Raw genomic sequence first — 15,792 nt, forward strand, 5'->3', positions numbered from 1 at the left:
GATTTGCAGGGTAGATGAGCAGATAATAGAGACTCATGTACCTATCCCACTCCTACACCCCAGACTCACACATGGTTTCCCTGATATTGACATCTTGGTTTTGGTATATAATTACTATTTTTATACATTGTTGAATTTGATTTGCTAATATTTTTTGAGAATTTTTGCATCTGTGTTCATGAGAGATATTGATCTGTAGTTTTTGTTTCTTGTAATGTCTTTTTCTCATTTTGGTGTTAGGTTAGTGCTGATCTCAAAGAATGGGTTCGGAAGTATTCCCTCTGCTTCTGTTTTCTAGAAGAGATTGTAGAGAAACTCTTTCTTTCTTAAATGTTTGATAGAATTTACAAGTGAAACATTTGGAACAGGTGCTTTCTCTTTTGTGAGGTTATTAATTATTGACTCAATTTCTTTTATGAATATGCTTATATTCAGATCTACTGCTAGCATGAGTGTTGGTAGGTTGTGTCTCTCAAGGAATGGGTTCATTTCATCTAAGTTATCAAATTTGTGGGCATGGAGTTGTTCATAATATTCCTTTCCAATCCTTGTAATGTCCATGGGATCAATAGTGATGGCTCCTCTTTCACTTCTGATACTAGTAATTTGTGTCTTCTTTCTGTTATTCTTGGTTACCCTGGCTACAGCCTTATCAATTTTATAGACCTTTTCAAAGAATCAGCCTTGGGTTTCATTGATTTTCTCTATTGATTTCCTGTTTTTAATTTCATTGATTTCTGTTCTTCCTTTTATTATTTGTTTTCCTCTGCTTGCATTAGGCTTATATTGCTCTTATTTCTCTAGTTTGTTAAGACTGAAGCTCATAATATTGATTTTAGATCTTTTTCCTTTTCCAATATATGCATTACATGTTATTAATTTCCCTCTAAGTACTGCGTTCACTACATTCCACAAATTTTGAAAAGTTGTATTTTCATTTACCGGTAGTTAAAAATATTTGTAGATTTTTCTTGAGACTTCATTAGCCCTTGTATTATTTATGTGTGTATTGTTTAATCTTTAAATATTTTGAGTTTTCCTAGTATCTTTCTCTTATCAATTTCTAGTTTAATTCCATTGTGGTCTGGAAGCATACTTTGTATGATCTCTAGTTTTAAAATTTTGTTCAGGTGTCTTCAGTGGCCTAGAACATGGTCTATCTTTGTGAATCTTCTACACGAGCTTGAGAAGAATGTGTATTCTGCTGTCGTTGAATGTAGTACTCTACAAATATTTGATTAATGTTAGCATGGTGACATCTTTCCCCATCCCTTTACTTTTTTTTTCTTTATGATTTATTTTATTTTTGCTGCTCTTGTTGAGAATATACGTAACAGAACATACACCAATTTGACAATTTCTACTTGTACAATTCAATGACATTGATTACATTCCTTGAGTTGTGCAACCATTCTCACCTTTTCTGAGTTGCTCGTCCCCCATTAACTTAAACTCACTGCCCCCTAAGTTTCCCATAATCTTTTGAGTTGTTATTGTCAGCTTGATCCCATGTAGATGGATCTTAAAAGATCATACTGCTCAAGGCAAACATTCTTTTTTTAATTTTTATTGTGGTTTAAGTGGAAGTTTACAGGTCAATTTTGTTTCTCATGCAAAAATTTATACACACAGTGTTATGTGACCTAGTTGCTCTCTCTATAACATGATGGCACACCCCGTATTTTCCACCCTGTGTTTTCCATGTCCATTCAGCTAGCTTCTGTCCCTTTCTGTCTTCTCACCTTACCTCTGGACAGGAGCTGCCCATTTGGTCTCATGTATCTACTTGAGCTAAGAAGCACACTCTTCACAAGTATCATTTTTTTTTTATAGTCCAGTCTAATCTTTGAAGGCAGACATTCTTTACTCCTAAACCTCCATTGCTGTCTATTGAATTCTGACTCATACAGACTCTATAGTACAGAGTAGAACTGCCCCATAGGGTTTCCAAGGAGTGCCTGGTGGATTTGATCTGCTGACTTTTTGATTAGCAGCCAAGCTCTTATCCATTGTGCCACCATTCTTTACTAGTTAAGCTAAACTATTGTTTGGTTTTAAGAAGACTTCAGAGGATATTTTTGGTTTAAGGTTTAAGATTAAAAGATTGTCTCAGGGCAGTAGTTTCAGGGGTTCATCTAGCTTTTATGTCTTCGTAAAGTCTGTATTCCATGAGAATTTGAAGGTCTGTTCTTCATTTCCCCCCTATTGACCAGGATTCTTCTTTAGAATCTTGCATCAAAATGTTCAGTAATGATAGCCAGGCACCATTTAGTTCTCATGGTCTCATGACAAAGGAAGCAGTTGTTCATAGAGGCAATTGCCCACATATTCCATTTCCTTCTCCTATTTCTGACTCTTCTTCTTCCTCTGTTGCTTCAGGTGAATAGATACCAACTGTTGTGCCTTATATGGCCGCGTGCAAACATTTAAGACCCCAGGTACTACACAATGACCTAGAAGGTAAAACAGAAGCACTAAACATGATATTAGGCCAATTAACTAGGAGGTCCCATGAAACCATGACCCTAAACCTCTCATCCCTTTACTTTTAATCTATCTGTCTTTATATTTAATGTGGGTTTCTTCTGGGTCCTACTAAAATGTCATGTCTCTCTAAATTGATCTATAGATTCAATGTAGTCTATATCAAAATTTCAGCAGCTTTTTAAAATAAAAATTGACAAATGGAGTCTAGATTCTATATGCTAATCCAAAAGCTCTAAAATAGCCAAAAATTTTTTTTTAAAAAAGAAGAAGAAGAAGAAAAAAAAAAAATTGGAGGACTCTAGCTGCAGTAATCAAACACCGCGGTATTGTCATAAGCATAGATACATAGAAAAATGGAAACAAATAGAAAGTTCCAAAATAGATCTATACTTTTATGGTTAATTGATTTTTGACAAAATTTTCAAATTAATTCAATGAAAGAAAGGATAATCTTTTTAATAGATGCTTTTGGAACAATCAAATAGCTACATGAACCTTAACTCTTACCTCACACCAGATAGCAATAATTAACTTCAGATGAATCATATGCCTAAATGTAAGTGCTAAAATTATAAAACTTCTAGGGGAAAACATACGCTACCTTTGTAGCCTTGTGTAATCCACTAGTGTCAGAAGTTGCCTAATTTCTGGAGGAGGGATGAAGATTAACATCAGCAAAAAGTGGATTCCCTTGAGGTGGAAATCAGACATGCTTCCACTCTCCAACTTTTTTCACCATTTCTGACACCAGCCTTCCTCCCTACCGTACTCTCTACTTCTCTGCTGGGTTTGATAATTCATTCCAATGGCCACACAATTCAAAGACCATACTCACAATTATGTTTATTACAGAAGTAACAGGCTGCAACTCAGGATCAGTATTAACTTGGAAGTAACAGATACAGCTCAGGAGACAGGATATAGTTCTTCAGTCAGAATAGCTTCCAACTAAGACATCTCTCAGCTTCTTTTTGGCTGTGTCTGCAGGCAGGTGGCCCTTTTCTTGGCTGTGTCTACAAGCAGGGCTTCCCTTGGTCTCTGACCTGCTTGGGCAAGCGTTGCAGCTCTTTAGCTTCACTGTCAAGTGCCCAGGGCATCCCACTTTACCAGCGAGCCTTCTGCTCGAAGGTGCTCCGCTCTCTCTTTCTCCATGGGTCAGCAAGCCCACTGCAGCTGCCTTGTGCCAGTCTCCTCATTCCCCCCACTTGTACTACTGCCGTTGATTCTCTGCCACTAGGCTCCGCCACCCTTGCCATCATTTCTCGCCATCTTCGGTGTTACAGCTTTCTCTGTCCTGTGTCTATGAAGTTCTCAGCGCAGGGACCACGGGTTCAAAGAAGGTGCTCCATACCAGGCTCTTCATTATAGTAGTGAGGTCCCCCTCAACCTCTGTGGGATTGGCTGTTTTATAAGCCTACTGCTCCCACCAAGACCATCAATTGACCTATGCCCTCAGTAGGCTACAGTCACCTAATTTGAATAGTAATCGATCAAACCCCGAAAGGGTTTTACACACTTGATTTGCATAGTAAATTGTCCGGTCCCTACAAAGTATGTAAAATAGACCAATCACAGGACAGGTTGGCACCTAATCAATTATTTTTGGGACAACTATAAACCTAAAGCCAGAAAGACCATGTATACAAGAAACACATTGCCCTGCCCCTTGATTTAGACAAATACTTCTTAGGACACAACATGTACGAACCACAAGAAAAAAAAAAAATGGTAAGAAAAGAGTTCATCAAAATTAAAAATGTTTGCTCTTCAAAATGCACTCTTATGAAAATGAAATAGCAAGCTACAGATGCAGATAAAATATTTGCAAAACATATACCTGATAAAGGGTTTGTATCCATAATTTAAAAATAGCTCTTACAATTCAATAATAAGGATCAAAATATCTGATAACAAAAATAGGTGAAAAATTTGTAGACACTTCACCAAATAAATTATATGAATGGCAAATAAGTGCATGAAATGATGCTCAGTATCATTAGTTATTGTTTTTGTTGGTGGTGCCATCTAGTCACTTTTTGACTCATAGCAACCCCATGTGACAGAGTGTGCCCCATAGGGTTTTCCAGGCTGTAATCTTTACTGGAGCAGATTGCCAGGTCATTCTTCCACTGGGTGGGTTTGAACTACTAACTCTTTGGTTAGCAGCTGAGTGCTTAGCTGTTGCACCACCATTAACACCACAGTGCGGTGTCCATATAAAGACTGGCATGTGAATATTTAAAGTCACTTTATTCATAATAGACCAAAACTGGAAAGAACCCAAATGTTAGTCCACTGGGACTGGGGGAACAAATTCTTGTATAGCCATACATGGAATCCTACTCAGCAATAAAAAGGAAAGAACCACTAACACATGCAATAATGTGGATGAATTTTAAAAGTCATTATGCTGAGGGAAAACAACCACCCATAAAATACTACACAATGTATTACTCATGTATAAAAATTTCTAGAAAAGACAAAACTATAATGGCAGACAGCAGATTGGTGACCTCCAGGGCTGAGATTTGGGGGAAGGGTCAAGAGAAAGCTTTTCGGGTGACGAAAATATTCTGTATCTTGATTATTGTGTTGGTGACATGACTGTATTCATTTGTCAAAACTCATCAGATTGCATTTTTCAAATTGATGATCATGTAATGAATGTAAATTGTACCTCAATACAGCTAATTAAAAAAATTCAGAGGAGAGGTCTGAGTGAGACATATAAATTTTGGACTGATTAGCATATAATTGAGAGTCTCTAAGTAGTGCGAACAGTTAATGCACTTGACTTGGTGGCTTCAGTCTACCCAGAGGCTCCTCCTTGGAAGAAAAGCCTGGAAATCTACTACCAAAAAAAATCATCAATTGAAAACCCTGTGGAACACAGTTCTACTCTCACACTCCTGGGGTTGCCATGAGCCAAATTTGACTTGATGGCAACTAGTTGGTTACGGGAGCATATAGTTGGTATTTAAAGCTATAAATACTGGATGATACTGCTGAGAAAAATAACGAGTTTAAAATATATAGAAAAGAAGTCCAAAAAATTGAGTCCTGAGGCTCTCCAGTGTTTAGAAACCAGGGAGATGGATAGAAAGGAGTGATCATTGAGGAAAACCAACCAAGTGTGTTGTCTTGGAAGCCAAGTGATAAAAATATTTCTCGAAGGGGTGAATGATAATCCATGTCAAATGCTGTTGATGAGCAAAAAATGTGAGGAGTGAATATTTGAAAAAAACAATCAGAAATTCATATTTGTCCTTGACAACAGCAGTTTGTGTGGGGCTGCTTGAAGTTGATTCAGAAGAGAATGGGTGCAGATAAGTTAGAAACAGTGAATACAGACAACTCCAAACTAGGAGTTTTATTGTAAAGAGAAGGGGTGTAATGGAGTGGTAGGCCAGAGTGGTAGTAAGTTAGTGAGAGGGTTTATCATTAATATTTTTTTAAGATGGTAGCAATGTTAACATGTTTTATGGGAAAGGTTCAGCAGAGAGAGAAACATTTAAAAAGGAAAAAGAGGGGATGTTTGTTGGAGCGATGTCAGTGAGCAGGAAAAAGTTCATTTGATCTGGTAGATAAGTTGAAACATTGGCCTTGGGTAGGCATATGGGCATTCATCCATATTAACAGGAGAAGAAGTTAGAGTGTATAGGCAAATATATATTAGGTAGGTAGATGTTTTGGTGGAAGCCTGTGGGAGTTCCCTTCCATTTACTTCTATTTACTTGGAGCTATAGGAAGCAAGACCATCAGCTGAAAATGAGAATGGAGAAGTTTTTGGAGGTTTGAGGAGAGTAGAATATAGGAAATAGTCACATAGGTTGGGCGTTTGAATGAACTAGGGAAATACGTCATGATTGTTGGGCAGCATTAAGGGCCAACTTGAGCAAAATGACCATCAATTTAAAGTCAAATCTGTCAGTGTGGTACTTTGTTCTTCTCCAGATTCATTGAGCTACAAGGATACAGGCACAGAGTGAATGGTGAGATGGACTTACCTAGTATTAGGACTTTTCCAGGAGAGAATGACAAGGTGAGAGAGAGGCAAGAGAGTTGGAGAATATGTGCAAGGGAATGAGTTTAATGATTGACTGTGGAATTTAAGCTGTGAAAGGAAATGAGTGAGGACATGAAGGGAGTGAAGAGCGATGAAATGTTGGTAGGATCAATGGATTATAGGATATAATAAGGTGTAAGGATTGTTTAAGGAGCCCTGGTGGTGCAGCGGTTAAAGCGATCCACTGCAAATTGAAAGCGGAAGTTCAAAACCACCAGTCTCTCAGCAGGAGGAAGATGTGGCAGTCTGTTTCCATAGAGATTTACATCCTGGGAAACCCTATGGAGTCACTATGAGTTGGAATTGACTCAACAGCAGTGGTTTTGGTTTTTGGTTTTTGAAGCACTGTTTACATTGGAGTACTAGGAAGATTAAGTTGGAAATGTGGGAGACAATAGTTGGGTGAAGAAATTCTTAAAATTGCCAGTTGGGAAGGAATAATGACAAAGCTAGAGTTTGACAATGACAGTGCATATACATCTGAGATAGGTAGGGCATAAGTTCACTGGCAGAAAGGAGGTTGTAGCTGAGGGTGTTCATGCCCTGGGTTGCATTCCTGTGGCTTGCCTCTGATTTCAGCAGCAGCTGTGGTAAACAGTGCCTGTACTTGTTGACACCGTCCCACCACAAGCACCTGCTTGTCCCTGCCTTTCTGCTTCAGGGCTTTCTCTGAAACCCTGAGAGCTCTCTCGGTCCATGCAAGGTGGACTGGAAGCATGGAGGAGTTTGTGTATCTGGCAACAAATTTAAAGCAGTTGGGAACAAGAGTTGATGGATAAATGCCCCAGAAGTTCTGAGGTACATTCTACATGGTTCCTCAGACGGTCTCCAGTGAGATTGAGTCCCTATTGCCTGTTGTGGTAACTAATCCAAAACCTATGCCTTCTCTCCACCACTCTTCCTGCTCTCTAACTGCTGTTTCTGGGAACTTTCTGTCAAATAAACTACCTGTGTCCAAGAACTTGACCTGGGCTCTGCATTAGGGAAAACCAAATCAAGGAACTGAGAAGTGAAGTTATTCAAAGGGTTATCCAGGGGGATATTTAAAAGATAATTGTAATGTTGGAGAGAATGAAGTAAGCCAGCAGTTACAGTCTGCAAGGAACAAGAGGGAGCATTACTCAGCACACAGCATAGTGCCTGGCACTTAGTAGTGCTTCAGTCAATATTTGTTGAATGAACAATGCAGGCAGCACACTGATGCTTCACATCTCTGTTCTCTTGAATTTCAGTTTTCATACCATAGGACCTCCTTCAAGAGTCTGTCTGATACCCACTGTGGGACATCTGTACCATTCTGACCTGACAAATAGGAAAGGTGAGATGGATTCTAAAGTCAGGTTGAGGCCAGAAACTGTCCCTAAGTGGGAAAATCAATGATACTGCTTTAAATTTTCTATAGTAGGAAAGGTCTAGATATTTATTGAAAATGATCAAACTGGAACCACTCTGTGTAGCTTGGGAAGTTGCAACCAAATAACCTAAGCCCACTCAAGATGACCTCATCTTCCTTAACTTCTTCAAACTGTGCTCAGAAAACCTCTTTTTGGGTGCGAGTATTCTCATAGAATGCTTTAATGGAATGTAGGGGTCTTTCTATTGCTGCACTTCCTTTGTATCAAAGATATCTAAATTAATGAAATGTTGCTGTAAATTCATTAAGAAGTACGTTTATAGCTTTAATATTACTGTTCCATAGTGTATACCTAAATGGTTCCTGAAAGCGCAACAATGATCTAGGCAGTTGATTAACTTTAAACATTATCTCTAAATGAAACATAGCATATTTATCGGGAAAGAGTTGATTAATGTTGAACAGGAAAATGAGAGAAACTGATGGAAATATTCACCAAGGAATTATACCTGAGATGCTGAGTTTCCAAATGTAATGTCTTTTCTTATCTCCATAATGAAAATTGTCATTAAGAAGGTGGCCAGAAGTAGGTTGTTACTGCTGGTAATGAAATAAGGCATGAAACACTTGAGAGTATATTCATAACATTGTATTTATTGGTAGAAAGGAAAACTATCTCATTTATGTTACAGAGAAAGACACTCATGTGCAGGTTAAAGACAGCAGTCTGCTATACGATTTTGATACTTTTAAACACATACACAGAATAGACCATTTGTTTTTGAATGGCTGAATACCATGAAAGAGAATACTTGCAGTTAAAAAAATTTTTAATGGTTTTATAACTAATAAAATCATATATTCCACAAGCCTATAATTTATTATATCTATTTATCTACCAATCTAGACAGAGAAAGAGGGAGAGATGTTTCTGAAATATCCTGGGTATTTTAACTCATTGTAGAAAACAAAGAAAATATAGATAAATAATAAAAAAGACAATTTCACCCACTCATCATTCCACCCCAGAGACCATTACCATATTTTTCTAAATAGCACACACACACAATGTGGGACGTAGTCTCTTATGAAAATAACACGGGGTGGAGGATGGCATAGTTGGCAAAAATGTATAATGCATGCATTATTTGCTTGAAATATGGTACTATCCTGGTGGCGCTATGGTTAAGCACCAGACTGCTAACTGAAGGGTGAGCAGTTGGAACCCACCAGCTGCCTCATGGGAGAAAGATGTGACAGTTGGCTCCTGTAAAGACTTATAGCTTTGGAAACCCTATGTGGCAGTTCTACTCTGTCTATGGTTGCTATAAGTTGGAATCGACTTGATGGCAGTGGGCATTATCAGAATATCATATTTTGGGAGGGCAAGTTGGCAATTTATCAAAAGTGAATTTGTATCAAAAGATACATGTATTTCTTGACCAAGAAAGGAATTTACTTTAATAGTTACGGATGGTGCCCAGGATGTTTATCGCAGTGTTGCTAATTATAGTTTAAAACTTAGACTAACATATATAAAGCTATTTGTTAAATTCCTCATGGTCTAGCTATATAATCAAACACTATGTAACCAATAGAAATAGTACTATAGAAGAATATATAATAACAGAAAGATCTTCGCTTTTATGGTTAAGTGAAAGCAGTAGTGTTTAAAATAGTATATATTATGACATGTATATGTGTGTGTGTGTATATAGAGAAGTCCCTGGGTGGCGCAAACGGTTAACGTGCTTGGCTGCTAACCAAAAGATTGGCTATTTGAGTCCACCCAGAAGTGCCTTGAAAGAACGGCCTGGGGATCTACTTTAGAAAACCTTATGGAGCATAATTCTAGCCTGACACGCGTGGGGTCGCCATGAGTCAGAATAGACTCCAACGCATCTGGTTTGGTTTTTGGATTGTGTGTGTGTATCTGTCTGCCTGTCTGTCTATCTATCTGTGTGTTTGTACGGACAAAAGACTATAAGCATATATTTTCATGGTGATTATTTCTGGGTAGTGAGTGTTTTAATTTTCTTTTTATCTGTGTTTTAAAATTGTCTACAATAAACAGCATTCTTTAAAAAAATTAACACAGTTATGAGTAATATAAAATACACAACATAACTTAAATTTCTAAATGGAACCATTAAATTGTAGACGTTCGAGAGATAGACACATTTATCAAAGACTTTATAAAAAATATAAAATATCTGAATATCTCTACTAAAATCTTTACTTAGAAATTAGAGGTATATACATAGAAGTAGGAGAAGCCTTAAGAAAACGAGGTATGGGGATGCAACAAATTTAATTTCAATCAGTGACTAAGTCCAGCCAACTCTCTTACTCCTTTTACAGAGAATTGATGGAAAATGACTTCCTTTCAGAAAGGAGTCCCAAGAGGTATGGGTGGCTCTGGCTGCCTGCCTGTCCACTTTATTTTTCTTCTCTGAAAAGCCTGTGATAGAGACTGAGAAGACAACATGGTTGGTGGAGCTATAAACATATTAATGTTCTTCAGATAGCATTCCAATAAGATTTTTTTTTTCCTTTGGTAAGGTCCTCTTTTAAAAGCAGGAGGAATGAATATAATAGTTAAAACTTACCATGAAATACTTAGTTATCTAATCCAATTTCTCAACTTTTAGTTAAAATAGAAAATGAAAGGTTTATGGGGGAAAAGAGAACAGAAAAACAATGGAGGGGGTTAGTAGCCGTGTTGGTGGGAACAACAAGGACTTTTATCAGCCAGAGGGCGTGTTAATGCTGGGGGAGGGGGTTCAAGGGTATCAGAAATTGAGAGTACAGAATGGGTTGACAAACTTTTTCTAGAAAGGGCCAGATAGTAAATATTTCAGGCTTTGCAGACCATATGGTCTCTGCAACAGCCACTTGACTCTGCCATTGTGGTGCACAAGCAGCCATGAACAGTACTTAAAACACACGAGCATGGCTATATCCCAATAAAACATTATTTACAAAAACAGGTATCAGGATGGATTTCACCTGAGAGCTATAGTTTGCTGACTCTGGTCTAGACTTAAGAAAGTGGTGGAGAAAGTGTTAATAATGCAGATTAAACCAAAAAGTGCTTGTAGCTTTTGCATTGTGAATAGCACACAAAATTGGGAAAATATTCTTTTTGTATTTAGAAACTATTATCTTGTTCAGCAAAGAAATCACTCACATCATTGATAAATGAGTGAAATTCCAACATACATCTCTGTTGTTTCATTTTTCTCTTACTCATTAATTAATGTAAACAAAAAGATAAACTGGCATATATACCTGAACTGAGAATGCTGGTTGTTAAAATTTACCATACCACTGCTTCCTGCCCTGGCGGCCCCTGGCTCTGATCCTTCTGCTCTGACTTGTGCTGAGAGCTCTGATTACCATGCAGAGATGGGTAGGCCTGTTTTCTAAAATGGGTCTTTCAACATCTGCTCCAGGGTGACTTTCTTTCTCTTACTAGACCGAGTGTGACTGACAGCTTCTTCCGCTGAAGAAGTAAAATTTAATTTCTGATATATCAGCCCACTTTACTTAAGTTTTAAACATATCATATGCAAGTAGTGGGGAGAAAATTCTGGTGATTGAATTCCTCATAGGAAGAATCTGTTGTTTCAATAAGTCACTTTGAAGAACCACCTGAGTGTGAAAAGATGTGGCCCAGGACATGGTCTAGGAGGTGAGAAGAGAAAAAAGAAATGACTGAATTGCTTTGAATAAGAAAAAGCAAGGATTTTGTGACTACTACATGACAGGTGGTATTCTAGCCACTGGGAGTTGAGTGGGGAGCAGGACAGAAAGGACTCCTGTTTTTGAGTAGTATATTTTCTGGTCTAGCTGGAATGAGAGTGAACAAGAGCTGCAAGGTTCAGAGAAATAGAGATAATTCAGCAGGGGCAGGACATAATAGTATGAGGTGAATATGCTGAACTTAACCCTGACAAGGATCATCTTGAAGTATGGGCTGGGGGAGGGATACTAGAGATACTGCATTTCCTACCCCATGTGGTATGGAGGGAGCCCTGGTGGTGCAGTGGTTAAGAGCTCAGCTGCTAACCAAAAGGCTGGCAGTTCAAATCCACCAGCAGCTCTTTGGAAACCCTATGGGGGCAGTTCTACCCTGTCCTATATGGAACCATGAGTTGAATTTTTTTTTTTTTTTGGTGGTATGGAGGTTTATGGAGGTTTAAGCTAAATTTTTCTTAATTGTACTTTAGATGAAGGTTTACAGAGCAAACTAGTTTCTCATTAAACAATTAATACACATACTGTTTTGTGACATTGGTTGCCAACCCCACAACATATCAACACTTTCCCCTTCTCGACCTTGGATTTCCATTACCAGCTTTCCTGCCCTTTCCTATATTTTCATCCTTGCCCCTGGGCTCATGTGCCCATTTAGTCTCATTTTGTTTTTTGGGCCTGTCTAATCTTTGGCTGAAGGTTGAACCTTGGGAGTGACTTCAATATTGAGTTAAAAGGGTGTCTGGGGGCCATACTCTTGGGGTTTCTGCAGTTTCTGTCAGACCAGTAAGCCTGGTCTTTTTTTGTGAGTTAAAATTTTGTTCTATATTTTTTTCCAGCTCTGTCCAGGAGCCTCTATTGTGCTCCCTGTCAGAGCGGTCCATGGTGGTAGCCGGGCTCCATCTAGTTAATTTTAAAACAACAATAAAAAGATGATTCCAGAAGATGAGAGGCATGGAGACAGCTGATGTTGCACTACATACATCAATCCAAGACAGCCATTGTTTTTTTTGTAGGATTTCCATTTGTCCATCTCCTCTCTGCCACCAAATGACACAGTATCAGATATTCTGAGAGATCTTGATTTAATTAATGCTGGAAAGATGCCACTAGTGATGACTATGTTACGTGTGTGTGACTGAAATGAGAAAGTCTTGACTATGACACACATAACTGATTTAGAGCCATTTTTCTACTAATGCTTTAGAAACAGGACAGGACAGTGATACAGCCTTCTACGACACCATACACACACACATTTTGCGCTTGGGTCAACACGTAAGCTTACTTCCTTCAGGGTTAAGCTTTAGCTCCTTACAGTGTTAAGAATTATTGCATTGTGAAATTTTTTCCTGGAATGAACTTGTGCACCTGCCAACTTAATGTCTGTGCGATGCAGGGAACAATAGAGTAGGTTCTTCCAGAGTGCCAACCGTGCCCTGGGGTTATACGTAGTTAACTCCCAGCACACTGCATTAATTCTTTACCTTAAAGTACTCCACTAAATGTTTTTGTTTCTTCCTCTTAAAGGAAAGCATAATGGTACTGTGTGGAATTTAAAACTCAGAATCACATGAAAGTATAGTAGAAACTCTAGATTGAAAAAAGGAAACAAAAAAGAAATTATTGGTCAAACAGTGCTGCTTTCATAAATAAACTGAAACCATAGTATAAAAGTCAGTTATTTAAGAAGTCTAAATGTTTCAACTTAATCGGTGAATTCAGCAATAGCCCACCAGATATGGCTTCACCTCTGGCTGAGTTTGCATCCTGGATCTTCTCTAGCTTCACGCACGTTCTCACCATAAACGAATAGAATGCAATTTGGATTGTCTGAAGAGAACAGATCTTTTCTTTAGTCCACTCTTCATATTTACTAGAGCTGACTTGTGGAAATATTACAAGCATAAATTCTCATTCTTCTTTTTTTATAGTAGTAAATACATATGTAACAAGATGTGACATTTCAACAATCTTCACGTGTACAGTTCAGTGACATTAATTATGTTCATCATATTCACCCATCACCTTTATCTGTTCCTGAATTTTACTGTCATCCTTAGGAGAAGCTAGGTGTCCCCTAAGCATTTAGTCTTTCTTTACTCCTCCCTCCCACCTGCCCCTTGTAATGACTAATAAACTTTGGTCTCTATACACTTGCCTATTTTAGGTATTTCATATAAATGGGACTGTGCAATATTTGTCCTTTTGTGACTGACTTATTTTATTCAGCATAACGTTTTGAAGGCTCATCCATGCTGCAGCATGTATCAGGACTTAATTTCTCTTTGTGGTGAGTAATAGTCCAATTGTATGTATATGTCACATTTTGTTTATCTATTTGTCTGTTGATGGACATTTAAGGTGTTTCCATTTTTGGCTATTGTGAATAGTGTAATGGACATTGATGTACAAGTATCTGATCACATTCCTGCTTTCAATTCTTTGGAGTATATACCTAAGATCAGGATTGCTGGGTCACCTGGCAGTTCTATGTTAACTTTTTGAGGAACCGCCAAACTATTTTCTGCAGAGGCTGTACCATGTTATGATTCCACCAGCAATGGGTGAGGGAGGGTTCCTAAGGAATTTGTAGTTTCTTTGAAAATGCACTTTGAGAAGCTAGCCACTAGATGTCACTGTTGCAACATGCAGATGGAAGCAAATACATTGGCTTCTAATTAGGAGATGGAGTTGGGTGAAGGTTGGATATGACAACGTCTAGTCTCTGGCAACACATCTGTTTGAAAAGCAAATTCAAATGAAAGAGACTTTTTAAAGCAATCCAATTACAGTCCTTTTTCTATAGCACAAGGAACTTGTTGGAAGATTTTTATTTTAAAAATTTTCCCAGTATATTTTTTCCGTGCTCTCCTGTCTCTGTGTCTCTGTGGCATTGCTAGACCTGCTAAAGATCACCCAGAATTTGATTTTTCTCTTTGTTGGTATGTTTTGCAAGTCTTGTTATTTTCAAAAAATTTGCATTCACTATAAATTGGTTTAACTAAAAGAGCGGCAGAGTCCCCTGAGAGCAAGATAGCAGTCATTTATCTAGCTTATCCATACTCAAGTTAGAAGTTGGGCAACCATAAACCATTAATGGGTGATTGTTTGCAGGTTTATGAATTTAAGGGAAGAAATGTGGTACTTTTGCTCGTTTGCCTCCCGGTTGCCACCTTTCTCCCCACTCTGTGTAGCTCTTTATGCAGCATTGTTCCCCCCTTGTGACAGGGATATTCTGCACTCTCCTGAGGGCATGATGGTAGCCTGTGACACCTCATTCCTCTAAATGGCACATTTAGAGATACATCTCAGGCAGTAGCCTATAGTGGTCAGCCTTGGGCTCTAATCATGGAGGTGCCACTTGGAGCCACCTTGAGTAGTTTACTTGATCTTTCTGATGTTTAGTTTTCCCATTTGTAAAGTGGGTATCATCCTTCCCATCTGGCAGGTTTGTTGTGAAGACTAAATGAGGTGATGTGTAAAATCCTTAGCACAGTGCCTAACCTTACACTGCTGTTGAGTTGATTCCAAGTCAACAGAGACCCTATCAGACAGAGTAGAACTGTCCTACAGGGTTTCCAAGGCTGTAATCTTTATGGAAGCAGACTGCCACATTTTTCTTCTGCAGAGCACCTGGTGGACTTGAGCCACTGTTAGAGGCCGAGTGCTCTAACCACTGCATCATCAGGGCTCCTTGCATAGTGCTGAAAACCAAACCTGTTGCTGTCGAGTCTATTCCAACTCATAGCAACCATATTGGAGAGAGTAGAACTGCCCCATAGGGTTTCCAAGAAGTGGCTGTTGGATTCAAATTGCCAACCTTTTGGTTAACAGCCAAGCTCTTAACCACTGAGCCACCAGGGCTCCTGCACAGTGCCTAAGTGCCTAAAAAAAAAGTACCTTTTAATTCTGAATATAAAGAAAATATTATTAATATTACCTGAAACTTGCAAGGATTGCAGTTACAGTTTCAACAGTTTTGAGATGAAATGAAAGAGTGAACATGGAACAGCTTTTTCCCCCTCTGTGTTCAGAAGCTATACGCACCAGGTATATCAGGAATAATTATGAACGGATTTTTTTTTTATATTTAAAATCATTTTCATAATTATAACATTTATTC

Source organism: Elephas maximus, chromosome 15 (genome assembly GCF_024166365.1).
Source record: "Elephas maximus indicus isolate mEleMax1 chromosome 15, mEleMax1 primary haplotype, whole genome shotgun sequence".
NCBI lineage: Eukaryota > Metazoa > Chordata > Mammalia > Proboscidea > Elephantidae > Elephas > Elephas maximus.